Source organism: Dermochelys coriacea, chromosome 2, assembly GCF_009764565.3.
Source record: "Dermochelys coriacea isolate rDerCor1 chromosome 2, rDerCor1.pri.v4, whole genome shotgun sequence".
NCBI lineage: Eukaryota > Metazoa > Chordata > Testudines > Dermochelyidae > Dermochelys > Dermochelys coriacea.
In genome coordinates, this window is record NC_050069.1 from 254284185 (window position 1) to 254298773 (window position 14589).

Sequence of the window (14589 nt, forward strand, 5' to 3'; positions counted from 1 at the left end):
AGTGCTAGAAAAACATTTATCTTCTTCCGATGACTGATGTCCCAGTACAATATCCTAGAGCTGATCCCATACTCAAATTGCAGTCTCATGGCCTATTCCAAAAGGATGAGAAGAAACAGCTATGTTTACTGTTTCTGTTTACTGATTACTGTCAGAATTGCTTGCAGCTGACCGATATATGCTTCTAATCAGACAATAGCCTAACAAATACATACATGAATAAAACAAGAACTTAAAAATATCATCAGGGGAACATGATGACCCAGGGGAGTGGTAACAGGGTACAAGGTATTACAACTGCAAATAGCTGGTTCAAATTCTGCCTGTGTTAATAAGACTGAAAGCTGCTATTTGACAGCTGTTCTGTGGTGCACACAGACACACAAATCATAACCTTTTGGTTTGCAGTTGCTGCCTTGAGTGAAAAGGTATAGACATTTCCATATCATTAGAGTATTCCCAAAGCCATGAGCCAGTAGCCACATGACCACAGAGTGGTGATATATGTGCAGTGATACAATTAGAGAATGGTTTGCAATGCTGTTGTCAAGAATTAGAGCAAATTACATTAATATAGCCTGTCATAATCGTTACTATGTTACACTTCAAAGTTTAAAGATTTAATTCTGTTTAGAAAATTCAATTAGGTTTGTCAAAAAGTAATAATAAATGTTTTATATAAATGGATCTGAGCGAAAAATAGAATTGAATGATTGTTTCACTAAATTTCAGGATGCAAGAAAATCAATGCACTGTGTCATATTCCTTTAAAATATATTTCACTGCATGGATTGGTATAGCATGTCTACCTGGCTATATAATTTAAGGCCAACTTTGAGTGGTATTATGGGGATGATGATTAAATTATAATAATAGGTTGCGCTTTTTATCCAAGACAATACAAGACTTCTATCCAAGTCTTTCACTCAATTCTGTCCACAGAGTCACATTGTCAAACTTTTGTTGACTTCAACAAAAAATGTGGATGTGCAGCTCTGGAAATGGCCCACTTAAGATGAGCTATTACCAGTGGGGGGGGGGAGGGAAGGAGGAAAACCTTTTGTGGTGATAATCAAGATGGGCCATTTCCAGCAGAACAAGAACGTTCTTGTTAACTGCTGGAAATGGCCCACCTTGATTATCACCACAAAAGGTTTTCCTCCCCCCCCACCCTGCTGGTAATAGCTCATCTTAAGTGATCACTGTCCTTACAGTGTGTATGATAAAACCCATTGTTTCATGTTCTCTGTGTGTGTATATAAATCTCCCCACTGTATTTTTCACTGAATGCATCTGATGAAGTGAGCTGTAGCTCACGAAAGCTTATGCTCAAATAAATTTGTTAGTCTCTAAGGTGCCACAAGTACTCCTTTTCTTTTTGCAAAAATTTATAGTATGAACCTCTGAAGAATTGCTGAAGATCTGCCAACATTTCCAATGACTTGCAAAGTCATACCATTTTCTTTTACTTGCTCCAGAACTGCTGATATCAACAAGAATGTCGTTCTAAATAATTTATCGGCATTTCTACATAAATTAGATACTTAAAGGTGAAGATGCCATGAACCTTGTGGAGGCTGAGTGCTCACTACATGGGCTATAATCCATCAACTCAACAGACAGATTTCCAAACTGGCTTAAATCCCAGCAGGTTTACTGCTTGGAAATAGTTCAAGGACTCCAGAGACTGCAATCTGCTACCAGAATGTCACATATCGTAAAACCACATTCCACACAAAAATAAATCACTATGAAATAAGACATAAACCTAGGATAAATATAAATTGATCTTTTAAATCACACATTAGTAATTGCTTATGAAAAATAAGCAATGCAAAAAATGCTAACTTCAACTCTGGAAAATGTAATATAAAAGGCATCAACATTTTACAACACAGTACCACGACTATAACACAAATCAATGTAAATCTTATGATACTGTATTTAACAACGGTAACTTGCTGGAATTTTCTCTCTTTTAGCCTGATCCTATTCAAGCCATTTCAAGTTCTGCTACTAATGTCAATAGGAGTAAGATAGAGATCTTTATCAGTATCCTAAAATCACAGTAGTTGTTCTGTAACCACCTAAAGGAGAAGAATGGTTTCCAGGATGCTCCAGGAAATCTAGCCATTTCAAATACTGGCATTCTCCTTCTGGCTGACATGTTTGTAAAGATGCACCCATACCTTAGGGGAAAGAAAACTGATATCTCTGGGGGACATGATATTTGAGAAAGAAGGCAGAGGATGAGAAAATGTGCTCTGGACAAAAGATGTCAGCAGCAAGGAGATAAACAAAATGTTGGCCAGGAACAAGCTGTTCTCTTTCCTCGCCAATGGCCAAATCCTGAACTGCTGGCTGCAGCTGAGGCCTGAGGCCGAGAAGTGCTAATTATCTACTGCAGAGTGCCTTCCAGAAGTCAGTGGGAATCGTGCATATACACTGGATGCAGATTTCAGCCCTTGAGTAACATCGCTGAAATTACGAGGACTTCAGATTCTTGCCCCTGAAAACTATATGGAGTTAATGGAGTCGTGAATTTACATTCAACTGACTCATATTGCATTTTTTAAATGAATGGGCTAAGAAGGTACATTACATTGTCGAGGCAGGTTATAGCAACAACCTGAATGTGAGATTTGGCTCTGGGCATGGAATGACAAAGGACAGAGCTTGGAGCTGCTGAAGAGAAAGTAACACCAGGATTTGGCTATGGCATTGGAGTGTGGAGCAGGGGAGAGGGAAGAGTCTAAAAGAATTCCCAGAGTACTGACCGGAATGACTGGGAGAATGCCCCAAGCGTTCAACAATCATGAGTCAGCAACCTCCAAAAAATCAGCAGACTGGCTTAAAAATCTCAATATTTTTAACAAATAATAACAGTTGAGTTTATTTTATTTGTTATCTAGGTTTTGGGGTGCACTTGGCTCATGTTTTCAAACTTGTTCTGTGAAGCTAGAAACTTACATTTTAAAACTGAAAGTTGATAGTCTCGTGTAGTCAGAGGATTCCAGGAGCTGGGACTTTTAAAAAGGCACTAAATATTGCAAGACTAGCGTAAAATGAAAATCATTGGCAGCACTGAGATGGCAACATTGTCAACAGTAACAGAGAAAGGGGGAAACCGGAGAAGGTTTGGCAAGGAAGATAAGGAACTCATATTCCAGACTAGGGACCGGTCACCTAGAGTCCTGTAAAAACAAAAGAAGTACTTGTGGCACCTTAGAGACTAACAAATTTATTTGAGCATAAGCTTTCGTGAGCTACAGCTCACTTCATTGGATGCATAGATTCATAGATACTAAGGTCAGAAGGGACCATTCTGATCATCTAGTCCGACCTCCTGCACAGCACAGGCCACAGTCAGAGTCCTGTAATTCTGCTCCCTGACTAGATAACTCAAAAAACTCAGAAAGGGCTTTCAAGATGAGTGCCAAACACTTTCAGCGTGAATACACATGCATAATACATACCTTTCACTTGAGTACATATTCACACTGATATCTGTGATATTTTCTCCTTGGCCATCATCCTTGCAAACAAAAAATCACTCATAAAAACTGTTCATGAAAAGCAAAAGAAGATGCAACCAACGTAAATTTTCAGTTATTATTCAAAAGAATGTTTGCATTCTATCCAGCAAACAAAAATAAACATACCACAGTAGCAGTTGATTTACCAGCTAGCAATAGGTTTGTATCACCAGAAAAATTATGCATGTACATTGTTCAGAAGCGTCCTTTACCTGCATGCATTGCAATAAAAAATTGTTTAGTGCTATTAACAAAAGACATCTCAAAGAATTTCATATTCAAATAAAATTAAAATACCACCACATAAGTAAATAGTAAGGGTAAAGCTACCCTGAGATGTGGTTGTGATAAAAATGGGTACAGGGTGCAAGAAGGATTTTCCCCAGGCCTCCAGTGCATGTGTTCAGCAAAAGAATATGAGTCCCCCTGAGGACTCCTTGAGTGCTGTGAGTTGGCACTGTGTATCTCCCACTCTGCCTTAGCTATTCTTTTCTGTGATGGCAGAATGGCTCAAAGAATCCACTCCAAGGCTGGTCTGCTCCACTTCCCTCAGCTAAATGGCCCGAACTCTAAACAAGGGAAGAATCCCCCTCCCTCTCCCACCCACTCCGTGCACCAAGCTGAAATCTTTCACTTGAGAACTATTGTAGCCCCACAGTTGCCAATCTCTATGGCAGAATGCCATTAGAAGCTGCCAGATAACCTCAAAAGGCCATCAAATTAAATGATGGATCAAACAGCAGCCCCATCTCTAATAGCTATACAAAAATATGGGGTGAAAAGTATGGGGTTAATATAATGTGACAAAGTTCCTCCTCTGCCTTGGTGGGTCCTGCGCTTATTGGCAGATTTACTTGCCTCAGAGATTCACGGCAGCCCTCAGTTTGGCCAACTTTGCTAGTGGCTCAAACCTGCCATTCACTCAGCTAACCTCATCACTGGCCAGCATGGGGAAAGGGAGGAGAACAATCCCCGCAGTCTCTGCTGACCCACCTAGTGGGTCCGGGGATAGGCCAGGGACCTTCCCCTCTGGTGGGACCCACAGTCCAGGTCACCTCCTCTTGTCTCAAATAGGGAGTTGAGGGAGATGGAGGGAACCCGGGCCCACCCTCTACTCCGGGTTCCAGCCCAGGGTCCTGTGGACTGCAACTATCTACAGTGTCTCTTGTAACAGCTGCGTGACAGCGACAACTCTCTGGGCTACTTCCCCACGGCCTCCTCCCAACACCTTCTTTATCCTCACCAGAGGATCTTCCTCCTGAAGCCTGATCACGCTTGTACTCCTCAATCCTCCAGCATCATGCCTTCTCACTCCCTGCTCCTTGCATGCCCCCCTACTAACTGATGGGAGGTCCTTTTTAACTAGGTGTCCTGATTAATCTGCTTGCCATAATTGATTCTAGTATGTTCTTAATTGGCTCCAGGTGTCTTAATTAGCTTGCCTGTCTTAATTGGTTCTACCAGGTTCCTGATTGCTCTAGTGCAGCCCCTGCTCTGGTCACTCAGGGAACAGAAAACTGTTCATCCAGTGGCCAGTATATTTGCCTTCTACCAAACTCCTGTACCCCACTGGTCTGAGTCTGTCACAATAACTAAAAGATCAGAATGACTAAGCTCCAGAAATGCCTTGAAGGATACTAGCAAAATTCTAACAAAAAACATGTAATGGTACCCGCATACGCTATTGGATAGGACCGTAGGCTGGATTAGTGGAACCTTGGGCAAAATTCTAGCTTCTGAGACCTGGATAAGCTCAAGGCTTCCATTGATTTAGCAGGTAGTCCAGCAAACAGAGGTAACAAAACAAGCTAGAAGGCAACCAAAGCAGCAATAATTAAGATATTCAGATAATTATTAGTGGGAACAGAACTTTACTCTAGCTACTTGATTGTGAAGAGAAACATTTAGTGACACTTTCATTGGTTTTATCATAATTACCCTGGCATCTAAATGACAAGCAAATCTCTGGCAGAGGAGACCGTCACAATATGACCATTAGAAAGGAGCAAAATGACACACGCACCAAGGAATCGTAAAGGTGCATTGTTATTTATACCGCCCCAAGGTGGTGCTAGGCCTTTGAAGCCCAATACTGAAATCAATGACAACTCTTAGAGTCCCATAGTGCTGAATCAAACTTTTCCTGTATGAGCTGGAGTTCAGCTGAATTCACACCACTGGTCCATATGGCAATGTAGAGCTAAGAACAGTTGCTGAGGTGAGCTGTCTGTGAAAAAAAACAAACTGGCCCTTTCTTGGATGCACAAGAACAGCACTGAACCCCACCCATGATCCCATCCGGGCACACCTTCCCAAGCCATTGGAAGTACTGTCAGGCTAGTTACCAGGATGCCACTAACTGCTAGGCCCCTGGCTGGAATCTTGAGATTCCTCCAATACACATCTCAAAGCTCGTGGCCATTTTCATGGCCACTCTAAGCAGCATCTATCTGATTGAATATGGAACAGTTTCCACTTGGAGAATTTCTACATGGGTTGTTGGTCAGAGGATGTTGGTGAAGCTATAGAAAGGTGCCTGAAATAATTGGGATATGTGAAGGAAACATCCTACATACTCCCCTTTTCCCTGCACATTACCCCATAACAGCTGTTTCCGCAATTTTTTTATCCTCTCTGCATCATGCAGTTATGGAGCAGAAGAAGCAATTTAATCAGTACCGTATTTAATTGTTTAAAGTTATTCCATAACCATAATTGTACAGCCAAAGATACCACATTCCCTGTCTCCAAAGATGCGTTTTCAGGGAGAGAGGAGTAGATTTGAATGTCATCAGCAAAACAATAATAAAATAATCCATAAAAATTTGCTCTGAAATGTGATTAAAAGAGAGCATTTACATATAAAAAAGCATGAGATCCAAGGTGAAATCATATTGCCTTAAAGCTAATTCTTTATAATTTGGTTTAAAACAGCAAGTTGTATCTGTATTCTAAGATGTGTAGCCACCTTTATTGTTATAGTTGTGCAAAGCACACTCTTCTCTGTACTGCCTGATGGATTTGCAGTTAAAGGCAATTTTCATTGTGCTGAACCGTAATTCCTGGCTAGTGTAAAATTAAGAAAAATAAGCTCTCTTACTCCTGAGCCAAGTATCTACATGAAAATAAATGTGAGACTGTGATTTTCTAAACATTGGAAATTGGTTTTTAAATATGGATGTGATTAAAATGAATTTATGGCAACTCTGACATTTTGTTTTCCATGCCTCCTTGAATACTTAATTCCTTTTTCTATGAAGGTATACATAAAATAAAGAGCCCTACAAAATGATCCGTCTCAGCAGTTCCATTATAATTAAATGCAGTCACATACTGGCAAAAGTAATGACCACCATCTGCTCAAATACATGGCTAGTCTGTCCTTCAACCCAAATCACAAATCTCCAGCAAATTACCCATTACCAGAAGATTCTCCAAAGCACCATATGAACAATCTGAATATCCAACATGTTTGCTACAGATGAGTGCTAATGCATATGGTCTCTAAAAATGCTAGCACATTTCAAGATACTCCAATGTGTGTGTGTATATATATGCACCAGAGTTAAGATTGCCCATTTAACACATGGGCATATGCATTAAGATACATGATTATGTCCTTAATTACATGATTATATACTTTTTTTCTCCACAGGGCCCCAGGACTCATTCAGTCCACAGGGTAGATGAAGTTCACTGAATGAACTACTATTCAATAGTTAGTTTTATTCCCTGTGTGTTCCCCTACCATATTTACTGCACACCATTCACATTCTGTTCTGAATACAGAATAATTAATTTCCTCACCGGCTTTTTGACGCTGCTCCTCACCCTAGCAACTGAATGCTTCACAACATTAAGAAGTTTATCTTCACAACACCTTGGTGAAGTAATTTGGCATTATGCCCATTTTAAAGATAAGGAACACAGGCACAGAGACATTAATGTGAAATGTGGGGTGTCCAACTTAAGATGCTGATGGCCTGATTTTTCAGAAACCTTAGCATTTTACAGAACTTGCTATGTTTAGTGCACACCTCCTATTGACGTCAGCTGCAGTTATTTGCAGAAGTGCTGAGTTCAAACCAGACTTACGTGGGCACCCAGAAAATGAGGAACTCTGTTAGTGGCCAGAGAACAGTTAGTGAAAAGTTTGGTTTAAAACACTTGCCCAACATCACAAAGGAACTCTGTGGCAGAGGCAGATAGAATCCACTTTTTCAGGACAGCATTCCACCGGCCTTAACCATGAGAACATCCCTTCTCTTTCTGCAATCCCCTACCTCATTCACTGCACACCTTTCAACTACTGCAACAAATCATGCAAGGGTCCACAGACAGCCTCATTCACTACACAACCCAATTCATTCCCAGAGCACCATTCTTGAACTGTGCACTGAATGAGAGCAGGGTCCTGTGGAACAAGCAACATGTGATCTTGAAATTAAAGACTATCATAAAATAGCTAAAGTAAGGTTAGATGGGCAACCTTAGTTCTCACATTTCCTAACTTTTTGAATACTCAACTTTGCAATCTTAACATTTTTGTTATGGAGTATTTGTGTGTAACTTCTTAGATTTTTTTAAAAAAGCAAACAAAAAAGAGGAATACCATCATGTGGAACTATATTGTTTCCAAATGATTCATCAGTAGGTTTGGATTTTCAGATACACAGCACAAGCCTTTGCACTTGAGCTAAGGAAAGTGATAACAGTAGAAAGCAGTCATCCTCTGTGCTAGAGGGAGAGGAGAGACACATTTTGCTAGTGGGTTTCAGAACTATTTGCTAATTGCAGAGGAATGTGGAGACTCAGGAATCCCAGCTTCTGTTCCAGGATCTGTGGGGAGCATGTTCTAGTACTCTCAGACTCTTCTGCTCCTGTCTATCCCAAGCCTGACATCTTCTGTCCCTGGCCCCTCCAGCCTGTCTGTTATTTGTCTATTTTTCATACAGCACCACCACCCCATCACCATAGTAACTGAGTGCCTCACAATGTTTAATGTATTCTCCCATCAACACCCTGTGAGGTAGGTTAGGACTACCCCTGTTTTACTGATGCAGAACTAGGGCACAGAGACTAAGGGTGTGTCCTCACATCAAGCTGCGGGTGTAATTCCAAACTCAAGGCGGCACACCCACTCTAGCTCCAATCGAGCTAGCATGCCAAAAACAGTGTAGCTAAGGTGGCGCAAGTGGCAGGAGGGGCTGGTTGTGCTGAAGATGTGCGTAGTATCTTGGATGGGACTGTACTCAGGGCAGGTAGCTCCTCCTGCCACTCACACTGCTGTGACTACCCTCTATTTGTAGCACACTAGCTCAATCAAAGCTTGCACGGGTGTGTCACCTCCAGCCTGAAGTGACTAACCCAAGGCCACTCAGGAAGCCTGAGGCAGAGCAGAGAATTAAACCCAGGTTTCCCAAGTCCTAGTCTGGAGCGCTAAACACTGGACAATCCTTCCTCTCTTATTCCAGTCTCAGCATCCCTCTACCCCCCTCCTCATCCCAGTCTCCCCAACACACACACCTTGGGTGCTCTTCACAGTCTGTCTATCCCTCCCACAGCCCGCCTTTGGTTCCTCATCTCCATTCCCCTCTACACAGCTTGACATCCCAGTTCCCTGCCACCACCCTTCCTCAGCTTCTCCTCTCAGTTTCCTCTTCACAACATATCCCAGTCTCCCAACCTTGCTAACCCCCCTCTGGTCCAATTCCTCACCTCAGCATTCCAGGGCAGATGCTTCTTTCTCCCTGTTGCCTGGATGCCTGCAGGGGGAGCACTGAGAGCACAAGGGACACAGTCTCCCTTCTCTCAGTTTTTGTTCCAGGTGCCACAGTGGTCTCCTGAGAGCAGCAACTGCAGGGAAAGTCCTCTCAGCCCCAGCAGCCCTGGGATGGAGCAGGCTCAGTCACTCTGTGAGATAGCGCACACAGAGCGCGGTGACATGTAGAAGTTATGAGGCAATGGAGCATGCTCTGTGCAGGTGGAATCTTCAAAGAATTTAGAAGCCAAATTAACAAGTCTCTGCCGAACATGTGCAACCATAGATTTTTCAGAGGTTTATAAGTTTGCTTGTGAATTTTCACAGGGATGGCAATAGGCACATCCCTGTCACTGAGAGGACAGACTGCCCATGCCCTTGACAAATTTCAAATCACTGCTCCAAAGCAGAGAGGTGTCAGAGCTTTTCAACAAAGTGGTTGTAAGAAGGTTTTTAACATGGGGAAAACAACAGATTTCCCCTCCCCCAAACCCCATTCTGAGAAATGGCTGCACCGTTTTAGCTGAAACTTTCCACAAACCTTAGGCTGAGGCAGATACCAGACATGGAAAATTTCAGCCCAAGCCAATGAAGTGTGGCAAAGTTATAAGCTATTGAAAACAGGGTCTTATAATGGAAAGTATTTGAGCTACTTTAATTGTAGGCATCAATACCTGTGCCACCGATAATAAATAACAATAGCTCCATTTGGGGAGTAAAATTTCCTCAATATTAGTAGGGAGAATAAACCTGCCTAAAGAAAAATGTGTTTTCTCCCAAAAACTACTCAAATATTTAAATAAACGTTCAGCTGGAGAATGGCTAAATTATGCATACTTAGGTGCTATATTATATAGTCTCCCACCTACTTTACTAGTACCATGGTAATTTGCTTTTGTGCAAGCTACATTTTTAAAACCATCTTCAAATCACTTGACTTCCTAGTTGTTGGAATCAGAAAATAGCAAGATAGGGAAATTCTTTTAGCTTCCCTATGAGTAGTTAAAAACTTAATCAGGCCTTTGTGCTGGTCTGGTGACAAGACAGTGCTTGTACATTCTGCCTTTTGGACTCTGGCCTACCCAGAAGGTTACTGGTGGGTTCTGGATATACAGCTCTATACGCACAAAGGGACAGATAGGCACTGTGTGTTAGAACCTTGGAATGGAGAGGGAGAAAGCCACCATCAAAGCTCTAATGTTAAGACGTTGGATAAATCTGAATATTTACGGTGCACATTTTCAAAAAAGCATGCATGCAAAAGTCTAAAAGACCTACCACATGCACTGATGTCAGGACTGTGCTCATGCAAAACTCCATGCATCCAGATCCCTGACTCATGCACCTGCCTTTGAAAAACATGGGCCTACATCTTTAGATATGGGGGACTCTGTGCTCATCAGTCTACAGACAACTGCTAAATGAGCATCGCGGCGGACTGGAATCCTCTCCCCCTCCACAGGCTGTTTTTTGTCACAGTGCCTTCTGTGGGTGCATAAGGGGAGTGTCCCAAGGAGCTTCCCCACAGTGCATACTGCGCTCATGGAAGCACAGAGACAACTCCCTCACTGCACCTTGGCAGGGGGGCACATATTCCCAAAAGAGGTGCAAAGAAGAGGGGGCATGACCCCCTATGGAGAACAGGTTGCACCATCATCTCCACATGCGACAGGCAGCTTGTCCACCACCCTTCCCAGGACTTCCCCAAAATGGCTGCTGCAGCTCAGGACCACCCCAGCACAGACCAGTGGCTAAATACCACAATTTGACCCTTGGCATTAGAGCCTCATTACCGGAAATAATAATGGGCCAAACTCAGTTCTGATGTAACTTCCTGGAGTTACCTTAGGCATGAACTGCTGAATATGATACCATTACTGATAGTGCGTTCTTCTTTCTATAGAGCCTTCCATCTGAGGAGCTCATTTACAAACAAGAATGATTTAAACCTCAAAATATTCCTGTGAGATAGATAGTGTAATGATTGGCTAAAAACAGCATGTGAGTATAATGTGCCTTCTCCAAGGTACACAAGACAGAGCACTAAAGAAATGCCAGTCAATCTTTTTTCCAGTCAATCAGGTTGCACATGCAAATGGATCCTTCTGTTTGGCTGAGTTTAATTAGAAAATTATTACTCTCACCTCCTAGGACTAGATCTTTAAAATACTTTCCACTTTAGAAAGTTAGTTTAAGTGAATATATTTCCTTGTTGTTGTTGTTGAAGTCATGACTGTACTGAACAGATTTTCATTCAGTTCTAATGAATATACTAAGGAATAGATTCTGCAGCCCTTACTCTGAATAACTCCCCTTGGAAGTTATTCCACTTTAAGGAATGCAAGTCCAGACTATATATCTATATGCACTGATCTTGATGTGTGTGTGTGTGTGTGTGTGTGTGTGTGTGTGTGTAAACATACATCGGGCTTGTCTAGGCAACAGTAGTGTGCGGCAAGCTGGGTGTAAACCTAGAGCACTCTAGGCATGCTACACACGAACTATCCGTGTGGACCCTGCTCTGCACACATCACATTTTGCTGAACTGCAAGACTTCTTGCATCACTACCTAAGCATTGATCTCATATCGCCTCAGTCAATTATGTATTAAGAATCATACTTAGCACTTATATACAATAATGACTGACATTTCCATAGTGCTCCACAAATAAACAAACACTATATACCTCTCATGTCAAAAGACCCCGATATTCCTTCAGATCAGTAACTATGTATTAGACTCATTTTACAGGTGGGTAAAGTGAGGCAGAGAGGCTTTTTTTCAAGTACATATTAATTATTAGGAAATACAAATTTAATTCATCCCCAGCAAGGGCATGTTAAATTGCATTCATTTTTTTCATGATGAAGTCCAATTCTTGTCAGTGTTAGGGCCTGATCCTTCAATCCTTCCTTTTGTAAGTAACACCATTTATTTTCATGGGAGGAAAGCTACAGGATTAGACCCTTCTTTCTTACCAATATCCTCCTTCACACAGGATACAGGTGACCCATTATCCCTGCTCAGAATTAGTGATGATCAGAGGTTGCATAGACAAATGAAATATTTCTGTAATAAAATGAAGTTATATGGCTTCAGCATTTCATTTGAAGTGAGAAAAGTGATTTTTTCCTCATAGCTGAATATCCTCCTGGATTTGATTTGTCACCCTTACACAGAACAAGTGGGCATGGGATGCATTATACGCACTGAGAAAAGTATAAGGGTTATGCAGATGGAATTAATCTAATTGTTCTTTGATATAATTACAGTTTCACAGAAATTCTGCTTAAAACACATCTGACACTAAATAAGATTACTAATATCAAATGCTAGCTGCTCACAAATTGCAGTTTGAAATGTTTGGCACATTTTTAATTGTCACATAAATGAAAATTACACACACTCTTTGAATCAATTTTTCCTAATTAGATACAAAAACTACCTCTACTCTTATCAATGAAAATGAAGACTATTCCAACTGTAGAATACAATATACAGTGTCTGCTTACTACAATTAATTATTATTATTATTATATTGTCTAATAGGTAGTAGATATGAGATTATATTGGTAATGGGATACTGAGCATTTCAACTGTCAGTCATTGATTTGAATCCTGGCTATGGCCTCTTACCTGCAAGCTCCTCTGCATTTCATTATGGGTGAAGTCACGCATGTTTAGGGAGCCCTACTGACTTTAATGGGGTTCTATGCACATGAGCATATCCTATGACATGGTCTCAAGCGAGCTCATGCCGGAGGGCCCTCTCTATTACAAACAGCACCTACCCAAGGTCACAAAGGACATCTGTGGCAGAGCCAGGAATTGGACCCAAATTTCCTGGGGCCCAGTCCACTGTTCTAACCACTAGACCACCTTCTCTATATAAAATTTCTAACGCTATAAAGGGGCACCATGAAAGTTGATCCAAGAATCCCTTGCTGTCAGTTTTGAGTAATGAAACACCAAAAAATCCTATTAAATTAGCATTGAATGTAAAAGATGTTCTAGTTCAGACAACTATTAGGAACCTAGCAACAGCACTGCAGGTCTAGTATCGACAAAACAAATTGTAAGTAATATAGTGGGAGTAACTGTCACAGCCTTAATATCTGCAACAGATAAGAAGGCCATCATTCTTTCCCTGAAACGGGAAGTAAAGTATAGTTTTATTAATTACTTAACATTTTCTGTAGCACGTTGTATTGCCCATGTGGGAAAACATATGCTGGAGGAAACACAAATGAAGCATCACACAGCTAAGCATCAGACAGCAATTAAATCCAACAAGAAAATAATATGCCATGGATGGACACTTTTAGTGTAATTACCAAACCAACTCATATTTCACCAAAAGGAGCCCAAAGTGCTTTGCAAGATGCAAGCTCACCCATGTTACCCCTACAGTTTTTCCTGCATAAGGACTTGGAAATCCAGTGAGTATGTGCTGGAGATTCCCCCTAATTCACCTCCAGCAAAATGGCAGGAGGTCATACAGGAAAGGGTGAAGAAGGCTCTCCGGATAGCCCCAAGGGGGAAGGCATTCACTGTGCCCATTGGTTCCACTCTTCCATCATGGCAGTGCTACCATATAGTAGTCATGCCGTCCCTCCTTCACTGGTGGCTGCATCAAAATCCTTTCTACAGAAGGGTTCAGAGTCCTGTAGGAGAGGTTACTGCTAGTATGATGGTCGTAACTTGCGAGTAGACTTCCACTAGGAAATTGTTCCACAGCTAAGAGGAGCATGGTGTAACCTGAAGCACGTTCCCATCCCTACCCAGAGTTCCACAAACAGAGCCCCTACCCTACAGCGGGGCCTCAAAAAGGTCCAGATGCCAATGCAACAATGCAGAAAAACCATGTTTCTCCCCCCTTACTTGCTAATCCAGTATCACTAACCTAAAGCGATCAAAAATCACGAGTCAGGCCTCCCAAAATCACGAGACTGGCTTAAATGGATTGGGCTTGGAAGCTTTGGATGGCGGCTGATCTAGGAGAAGGTAAAATCCAAATGAACACCGCTGCAGGGTCAGCAAAGAGCACCAGTGCTGGCAGACTATTTTTCTCCTAGGTTCTTTGTATATCATGGACTCTTCACACTTTAGTAATTTAAAACATGCTTCTGCATTCAAAATAATTGACATGCTGTCTTCTGGGCAACAGAGACAAACTGGCAAGGATCTGGGAACTGCAACCTGGAACATAGATTCAGTTACGGGGCAGGTCAGGAAAGGTGGTTGAGGCAATGGTTAGAAGGAGAACCCATATCCTATGTCTGCAGGAAACG

At 41.8% G+C, this 14589-nt stretch overlaps 1 protein-coding gene across 7 annotated transcripts in view; it reads right to left on the minus strand.

Annotated features, from left to right (window-relative positions):
• DPP6 (dipeptidyl peptidase like 6) overlaps positions 1 to 14589 on the minus strand; it is an 868888-nt gene that overhangs the window by 355721 nt on the left and 498578 nt on the right. The gene's annotated exons all lie outside the window — the stretch shown is intronic.